General features: G+C 33.9%; 1 protein-coding gene across 1 annotated transcript in view; it reads left to right on the forward strand.

Annotated features, from left to right (window-relative positions):
* Positions 1-9,166: 9,166 nt before the first annotated feature.
* LOC106473721 overlaps positions 9,167-9,911 on the forward strand; it is a gene marked incomplete at its 3' end in the record, with an annotated part of 188,441 nt that continues 187,696 nt past the window's right edge. Inside the window, exon 1 of the mRNA XM_022403174.1 lies at positions 9,167-9,345. The remainder of the gene's footprint in view (positions 9,346-9,911) is intronic.

Here is a 9,911-nt window from a genome sequence, read left to right on the forward strand (position 1 = left end):
TACCTTACAAATAACTTCGTGCTGTGTTAGTGTATTACCTTGCAAGTAACTTCGTGCTGTTAATGTATTACCTTACAAGTAACTTGTGCTGTGTTAGTGTATTACCTTACAAGTAACTCGTGCTGTGCTAGTGTATTACCTTACAAGTAACTTCGTGCTGTTAATGTATTACCTTACAAGTAACTTGTGCTGTGTTAGTGTATTACCTTACAAGTAACTTGTGCTGTGTTAGTGTATTACCTTGTAAGTAACTTCATGATGTGTTAGTGTATTACCTTACAAGTAATATGTGCTGTGTTAGTGTATTACTTTACAAGTAACTCGTGCTGTATTAGTGTATTACCTTACAAGTAACTTCGTGCTGTTAATGTATTACCTTACAAGTAACTTGTGCTGTGTTAGTGTATTACCTTGCAAGTAACTTGTGCTGTGTTAGTGTATTGCCTTACAAGTAACTTCGTGCTGTGTTAATGTATTACCTTACAAGTAACTTGTGCTGTGTTAGTTTATTACCTTGCAAGTAACTTCGTGATTTGTTAGTGTATTACCTTACAAAAAGGTAATACACTAACACAGCACAAGTTAACTAACACAGCACGAAGTTACTTGTGTATTACCTTACAAGTAACTTCGAGCTGTGTTAATGTATTACTTTACAAGTAACTTCTGCTGTGTTAGTGCATTACCTTACAAGTAATTTCGTGCTGTGTTAGTGTATTACCTTACAAGTAACGTCGTGCTGTGTCAGTGTATTACCTTACAAGTAACTTTGTGCCGTGTTAGTGTATTACCTTACAAGTAACTTGTGCTGTGTTAGTGTATTACCTTACAAGTACCTCGTGCTGTGTTAATGTATTACCTTACAAGTAACTCGTGCTGTGTTAGTGTATTACCTTACAAGTAATTTGTGTTGTATTAGTGTATTACCTTACAAGTAACTCGTGCTGTGTTAGTGTGTTGTCTTACAACTAACTTCGCACTGTGTTAGTGTATTACCTTACAAGTAACTCGTGTTGCATTAATGTATTACCTTACAAGTAACTCGTGTTGCATTAATCTATTACCTTACAAGAAACTTTGTACTTACAACGTGATGCACGAGTTTACCAACATAAAAGTGCAAATGAGAAAAAAGTTCGTTTTATTTCTGGGATAACCCTTCCCATAAATGCTAGGATTATATCGCCTGTACATATTTCTTTGAGTGTGTCACCAGTCATTCAGAAGAGTTACTAAATATAATTATACGAAATTTTACATAAATATTGATTGTTTCCCTAAAAGAAAAGTCAGATACATTCACTTCTTGAGGGGGGAATTGAAGTTTTTCTGAGGATTCAAAGATGTTTAGCAATGACCCAGTTTTATTAGAAGAATGAACCCCATTGTAAGACGTATATTTTACATAATGCTAAGATCGATAATTGGGTGATAGTACATCAAAAGCACAGAAATAAAAAGACTGAAACGTGTACATAATGCAGCTGTTTTTACAAAAACGTGATATCTTGTTAGAACCTTGCATGTTAGAGCCCTTGCTTTATGTTTAAACTACATTCTCGTAAAAAAAAAGTTATCCTCGCAAGAAAATTCGTTTATATTTTAAAATACCTCATTTTTTAGCTAACGGTTCTCTGTAACATTGCATTTCATAGTTTTAAATATCCAAATTAATCGTCTCACAACTGTTTTAGTCAGTGACATAGAGGTATGTCTGCGGACTTACAAAGCTAGAAAGCTGGGCAGAGCACAGATAACCCATTGTGTAGCTTTGTGTTTGACTTGAAACAACAACAACATATTTTTTTTCTATCCATGAAACACTCATAAGTGGTGGACAAGAGTACCACAGAGTTTAGTTTGATTTGAATTTTGCGCAAAGTTATACGAGGGCTATCTGTGCTAGCCGTTCCTGGTTTAGCAGTGAAAGACTAGATAGAAGGCAGCTAGTCATTACCGACAACTTTTGGGCTACTGTGGGATTGACCGTCACATTATAACGCCTCCACAGCTGAAAAAGAGGGATTGTTTGGTGGGATGGGGATTCGAACCCGCAGATTGAGAGTCGAGCACCCTAACCACCTGGCCATACCAGATCAGGGCTTAGTTCGTCATATTAAAACGATTTTGAAAATCGGTAAGTCAGGTGACAACCACAGCCGATATAACTCGCGATGGAACAGAATGTATCAGAACTACATTTCGGCATTATTTGGAATTTTGTAGATACTACGACGTCATCAAAAATTGATTGTTTGTTTTAAAAGATATGTAAATATCCTTTCCAACGCAAAAAGTCGTAAACTTAAACCGTAAGGATGTGTTCAGAATGGGGATTTAGAATTTCCAAGACGAAGATATCCCTTATATTTAATGGCATTGGAAAACAAAGAAATATGGATCAACTTGGGAAATCAGGATCATGCAGAAAGAAACCCGTTTCAAGTAGTGTCCCAGCCGTTTCAAGCAAAGTGCCGCATTTTGTAAGAGGTGAGGATTACATATACATAAAGGTTTGTGGCAAAAGCCGTTCACGTTCTTCAGGCAACAGTACGCAACATAATCAAGATCCCCGTCTGGAAAAGCGACACAACTCATCTGTACACAAGTTTTTTCACGATGTATTTGTTGAGCTGTCGCGTATCTCAAACAGCTGGAGAATGAAATGGTTATTCATGCTATCCAACGACAACATACCGTTCAAGTCGCAGGTTGAAGTGTCTATTAATTTCTGTGTGATGACTATTAAAACGATCCTTGAGAAAGCGTTATTCTCGTACACTAGATGGCTTATGGACAGTAGCAGAGAGGGGGAGTGTGATTTATACATTACAACCTTACGACGGTGCCTTTTTGTAACGTAAATTACACATCAGTAGTCCAGGTGCACTGTCGTCTGATAGAGCATGACCACACATGGCGACATGGACTGTAACGATGTTGTGATGCTCCAAAATCGTTTTGATATAACGTAATAAACCTCAGTATACGTCAATCATGAATGATATTTGAAATGACTAGAAATATAAATACTTTTTGTTTAGTCACAGGTCATTGTCATGTAGAATACTTATAAAAATAAATAGAAACAAGTTCAGTATCCCAATCACGTATTACTACTTTGGTGTTTGTTGCTGTTTTTGTTTTTATATACTTTTGCAACCTGATTAATTGCTACTTTTCTATACATACATATATAGATATATATGTTATTCATATTCACTATATCTGAACGTTTGAGTTAGATTGATTTCACTGTGTGAAGACTATCCTGTTGGATTATCTTAACAAGAAAATAAATATATGAATACTATTTCTGAAAGAATTAAATATGCCTGTATGCCTATATAAAGCAATTAACCATTTGAAAGCTAATGCTAGTGAAAAATATGACGAAAGCCATACGATACACTTGGATTTATCTATATTGTTTCGAATGTATAGAGATGGTGTAATAGTGTGGGAAACATTTTATTGATAGATGTTATGTCCTTTGGTTCATTAAGAAAGTCATGTATCATCCAGAGTGTACCTGAAAGATTTTTCTACTCATATCCACCCTACAATGCGGCATTTCCACCATTAGGGACCAGAGCACTTCCAAAACAATAATACGACAATTAGCCAAGCTTTTATTGTCTGCATTTGGTTTGAATAGTACGACAATAACTTCAGTCATCTTCATGATTCAGTACAGTCAATGGATCGCAATCTAATAGAGCATTTTTGAAAGGAATTCGAAAGATGCATTCGCCATCACAAACATCTGACGACGTTTGTAATGGTCTTGTTGTTTATACTTTTGTATAAATTAGCTACAATTGAAAAATATATCTGCTGGCATCTTTTGAAGCGCATGCTACGCTATACCAAGGTTATCATTGGAACAAAATGTGACTCAACTAACATTAGAATGACATTTTTTATTCGTAAGATCATACTTATGAATCAATACATTATTCAACTATCTAAATACTAAATATTAAAAAATAAAACGCACGTTTCAACAAGTACATGAATCAAAACCACCTTTTTGGATCTGTAATATGAACTCTATAACGTATATTTAAAGTAAAATGTATACTAATAAATAATTTCATGATTATATACTCATTTGATAGCTTTGTTGAAAAATAATTTAAAGTTAATTTAGTGAAGGTTTTAATAGATCATTAATTATACTTTACTAAATAAAGAAATAAGAAAAAAAGGACTAATAATCTTTTTCTAATTTAGTAAATGAAACTACAGTCTTATGTGTGCTATACTGAGCCAATGACCATTCAGCATTTTAAAGTATACTATTCATAAAAAATAAGAATGTTGTGTTAGTTTATTCTTATATCGGATAACATTTTCAATGTGTTAAGAAAATAGTAACTCTCTTAAGTAGAGTTTATTCAAAAAAAAATTCAGTGCATTTAAAAAAAATTGTTTTAAAAATAATAAATCTATTCCGTTTTAAGCAGGTACCTCCCCAGAAGAAGCAGTTATTTGAAAAGCTAGTTTAAAAGATTAAAACTCAATAAAACCAGGGAAAGGTTCTAGCACTGCTTAACACTCAGTAACCGAACATGATAAAGGTTCCAGCACTGCTTAACACTCAGTAACCGAACATGATAAAGGTTCCAGCACTGCTTAACACTCAGTAACCGAACATAATATAGGTTCCAGCACTGGTTAACGCTCAGTAACCGAAAATAATAAAGGTTCTAGTACCGCTTAACATTCAGTAACCGAACACAATAAAGGTTCTAGCACTGCTTAACACTCAGTAACCGATCATAATAAAGGTTCCAGAACTGCTAAACACTCAGTAACCGACCATAATAAAGGTTCCAGCACTGCTAAACACTCAGTAACCGAACATAATATCGCAGATAAAACAGACAATTTTAGAATAAGTTTGTAAAGCTGAAGACTCGAGAGAAAGTTTGATATTTCCAATTCAGGAGTAGGCTATAAGAAAACAATATTCTGGTTTCTGTTTCTTCTCAAATTGTAACCTTGTTTTTATCCCATGTGTTTAGGTTTCGTTATAGCAGCGCCAGTCTTAAACCCAAATATATAGTAATGACAAACGTAATATATTTTCAAATAAACTAGAAATACCAACCCAATGTTAAACAAAGAAGTAAACCATTGACTACATAAAGAGCAGCAAAATCTGAATAGCACTTTAAATGTAAAATAAAACTGCTTAAAGTGATTATTTTTTCTTTTTGTTGCAAGTCCGTAAACCTACCGTTCATCCACCGGGAAACTAAAGTGAGTAAAAACTTGTTCTATTGTTAAAACCTCCCTAGCATTATATGGAATAATAGTTGAAACTAAATAGTAGGCCATGTCAACAATTAAATAAAATACAATAAAAAACGAAATGATATTTTAAGCAAGAAGCTAAAATTGAAATTCAAGCAGAGAAAATAGGGATATAAGCTCAGATTCAACATTAAACGTAAAAGATAGTAAAAACCGTAATATTTAAAACAAACTAGAACTATCAATCCAAAATCATTTTAATCACTTTATATATGGAAATCAGAGAGAATAGTTATATATTTTAGATAATAAATAACAATCTTTTTTTGAGGGGGGGGAGTAATGTGATGTACTAACCATATAACAGTTATTAGAATTGTATGAAATATTATTGTTGGAGAAAACTTCTGTTTGTTTGTATGAAGTTAAGCACAAAGCAACACAATTGGTTATAGCTGTTCTCTGCCCACCACGTAGTAAGTCCGCAGACATATATCGCTGTGCTACTGAGGGTCCTTTGGGGGGGGGGGGTAAACTTCTGAGAAAAATTAAATTACTTGATGTTCATTGTATAACAAGGCAATTTTTTTTTCTAGTTTAGAAGTTAAACTTTTAGCGCCTTCTTAAGTTATCAGTTCTTCAAATTTTAATTAAATATATGCGTTGGCTAAAATTGTCGAAACATAAAACATGATTCTTATTTGTTGGTTGTATTATCTCATCTGCGGATTTACAACGCTAGAAACAGGGTTTCGATACCCGTGGTTTGCAGAGCACTGATATCCCTTTCTGTAGCTTTGTGCTTATCTTCAAAGAAACAGACAATTATCTCATCTACTTTATACTACATCTTATATCACCATACGATGAAGACGATTGACTTACTATATCTACAGTAGCTGGGAAGATAAACAGAAGAAACACAAAAACAGACAATTATCTCAATTACTTTATACTACATCTTATATCACCATACGATGAAGACGATTGACTTACTATATCTACAGTAGCTGGGAAGATAAATAGAAGAAACACAAAAACAGCAAGGAGCTCATCTTTATCAAAAATCGTACACTTTGTATATATATCTCCATTAGGAAAACTTATTGATCATCGTATTAACTAGACCGATAGACGTTAGCCCTACTCGAAGTGTCAGTTTAGAGGTTGAGTTGGTATTGGTTTTGCTATCTAATGTAAATTGCAGTCTTTATAAGACGATCATGCGTTTCATTGTGGTGTAATTACGGGTAGTAGAGCTACCAGAAAACCTAGACTGTCCTCATTATGAAGATGTACAAAGGCACTTATAAGCATAACACAGCAACAACTCGAGTACTACACACCTTAGATATGTAAATGTTAAAAAAAACTCATAAATTTAAATATATTTCATGTGTATATGACTTTGTTCACGGTTGTTATGTTTGAAAATTAATAGTCACGGTTTTCTGTTGAGTCTTGGCAAATCTAACAGTATCATCGCTAAATGTTTTGATTTCTAGGAACACATTGAGGAAAAAGAACAAAACTTTTACATTGACAAGTTTTACATACAGTAGTATCCTCTCCGCCTTCTCCTTTTATACAAGCGCAACATCTCCTGCCACCTTGCGGATGAAATATTAAAGTGTCCTTGTACATTTCTGAAGAATAGTATGTAGTAGTTTAAGATTTTAAATCACAGACGAATAAAATCGGTTAAATTTTCAATCAAGGCTTTCTAGATGGGAAATATATCTTAAGGTTTTAATTTTAAAATAGCCCCCTGTGATTTAGCTGTAAGCTTGAGGGCTTATAATGTTAGAATTCGAAATTCGATCTACCGCGGCGTAAGTAACCATTGTGGAGCTTTTGGGTAAAAACAAACAATTTTAAGACATCCAGTTGTCTATTTCGTTGTAGTGTCATTCAACCAATTGGTTGCCTAGAAAAATGCTCGAAGCAAATAATTGTTTTAATTTCATTTCTAAAATCGTCAATTTTAAACTGCTTACTATGCAAAATATAAGTAAGTTTCACCATGTTTAAGATAAGAATAGAAGCACTGCATTATTTCATTAGATATGGTAAATCTAGTGACATTGAGAGTTAGCTTCGTGATTCTGGATATTATATGTTCAAAATGCTGCAGGATAGGCTGTGGCATGGATCATGGCAATACTGAAATGAATGTTGTCCTTCTTCGTAGGCAGCGTAGACTCTTACTAATAATATAAGTTCAAGCCAGCTGAAATTGACACGCACAACGATACCAACCCTCCTCTATTCTTCACGGTTACGATGACAGTCATATCCAAAGCGTTGTCCAGGTTGTCATTAAATTCAGACCTATCCATCCGAAGCAAACATAAGTAGAGGAGACCCCCAGTGACACAGCGGCATGTCTGCGGACTTACAACGCTAGAAACTGGGTTTCGATACCCGTGGTGGGCAGAGCACAGATAGCCCATTGTGTAGCTTTGTGCTTAATTCCAAACAATCAATCAGTCAAGTAGAGGAACTGATTATAAATTTCAGTTGTACTCCCCTTTCTTCGTTTCTAAATGCACATACACACATATTTACACGATCCACACATACACTAATGGGCCTGATAAAATAAATTTCGCTTTCCCATCTGCTCTTTAAATAGAGACATATATTTCTGTCTGTGCCTCTCATGCGTTTATGTTGTGCACCAATAAAGTTTTGAATCGGTGCCGCTTTACATTTTTTTTATAAGCTGTTAGTTTGCTCTTTGCACAACAAATGGAAGTTCGATATTTTTCATATTACACGCCCTAATTTGCTTACAGGTACGTTGATGTTACTGTATTCGAACTCATGAAATATTCTGATACTCTGATACTTATTGTTTCGTCTCTCTTTATATACAATATACCCAAACATTACATATTACACCACGGTACATTTTAAATACGAATAACCTTACAAGAACTCAAATCGCAAATGGTTCTCTTGTCTAACCAAGCTAAGAATTTGAAAAACACAGGAGTAATTTACAATAGTAAAACCTGTTTATTGGCGGGAGAACTGCATGTATAATAAGACTTTTCAGAATGCAACATGTAATACCTGAAATATCACAGGAAAAAGCATAATCAAAAGGATCAGCTTAATTGCTTATGAGCGACTACGTCCCACCCTTAAGTACAAATCATTTGACAATGAAAAATATATAATTTGCAGATATATTGAAATATACAAAAATCCCAACATAGTATATTGTATAAGCTCTATTCCCTTGTTTTATAATGTCCATTTTATTCCCAGTCTGTCCTATCCAAGTTAAAAGACTCATATATACTAAGCTTAGCCAAGACGGTAAATATTTAGTGACTGAAGCACGCCTTGTGAAAAGCACATTTGAACTCTCAAATAACGTTTTTGTAATACATTTTAAAGACGGAATCTTTATTATATCTTGACGATTCTACCTGTAATTGTTGTCCAATTATAAAGCTGTGACCTTGACCTTTTACCTTTCAACATCAAATTTATATTAAACTATTAGAAAAATGTTAATAAGTTTCATGGTTCTTTCTTTAACATGACTGGAGCTATCGTAGGAAGTAGCAAGCACGTAAATTTTATTAAACACGTAGTCCATACCACCAGAGGGAGTTCATAACCAACAGTGAAATTTAAGTATAACTACTTCAATGGTGTTTAAATCTAAAACAATATGTACATATTACCAAAAAACGTATACAATGTTATCTAGGTGGAAGTAGTAACCGCTCTTAATATTTCCTTTTTTTTTACTCCATTTTTCTTACTATTTAACCCTCCTGCACAAATAATGGACTCTACTGTGCAATATTGACGTATGTACAGCTGTTAACAGAGATCTCAGTGATCAATAAAAGTCATTACGTGCGAAGTAAGGTGCGCGAAGTGTTTCTTGGGAAGATGTGGCAGTCCGCCTTTAGTGGTAGACTGGCAAGCATAACTTAGTAGTAGGAGAACTAACAAAGAACTGCGTGTCCCATTTGGTTGAAGCTGCCGCTCACGTGTTGCTAGTAGACATAACTTCGTTATTTATTTAAGAAGTTGGCAATGCTCTATCGAGTCAAACAGGTAAGCCCTAATTCTCTGAAGAAAATGTAAATTTTAGAATATTTTTTTGTTACTAATTAATCAATCTATGGGGGAAAATTGCTCAAAAATTAAATCTTCGATACAGAAATATGATTGATAATGAACTTATTTAATCAACTGATACAATTTTCGATATTTTTAGGAATTTCTACCTCATAATTTGAGTTTTTTCAGGGAATTGAATACTAAAGTTTTATTGCACTTCATTCGGTTACACGGATTAGCAATGTTTGCAAGCTTGATCTGTTTATGTATATGTAATACTTGATCCACATTCTAATACTGAAGCAATTTGATCTGTTTACTTATATTTACTACCTGATGCACATTACTAATACTAAAGCAATTTGACCTGTTTATTTATATTTCATGCGTGATGCACATTACTAATACTGAAGCAATTTGACCTATTTATGTATATTTAATACGTGATGCACATTACTAATACTGAAACAAGCTAACCTGTTTATGTATATTTATTGAGTGATGCACATTACTAATATTGAAACAAGCTGACCTGTTTATGTATATTTAATACCCGATAC

This window comes from Limulus polyphemus, unplaced genomic scaffold, assembly GCF_000517525.1.
Source record: "Limulus polyphemus unplaced genomic scaffold, Limulus_polyphemus-2.1.2 Scaffold133, whole genome shotgun sequence".
In the NCBI taxonomy this organism is placed as follows: Eukaryota; Metazoa; Arthropoda; class Merostomata; order Xiphosura; family Limulidae; genus Limulus; species Limulus polyphemus.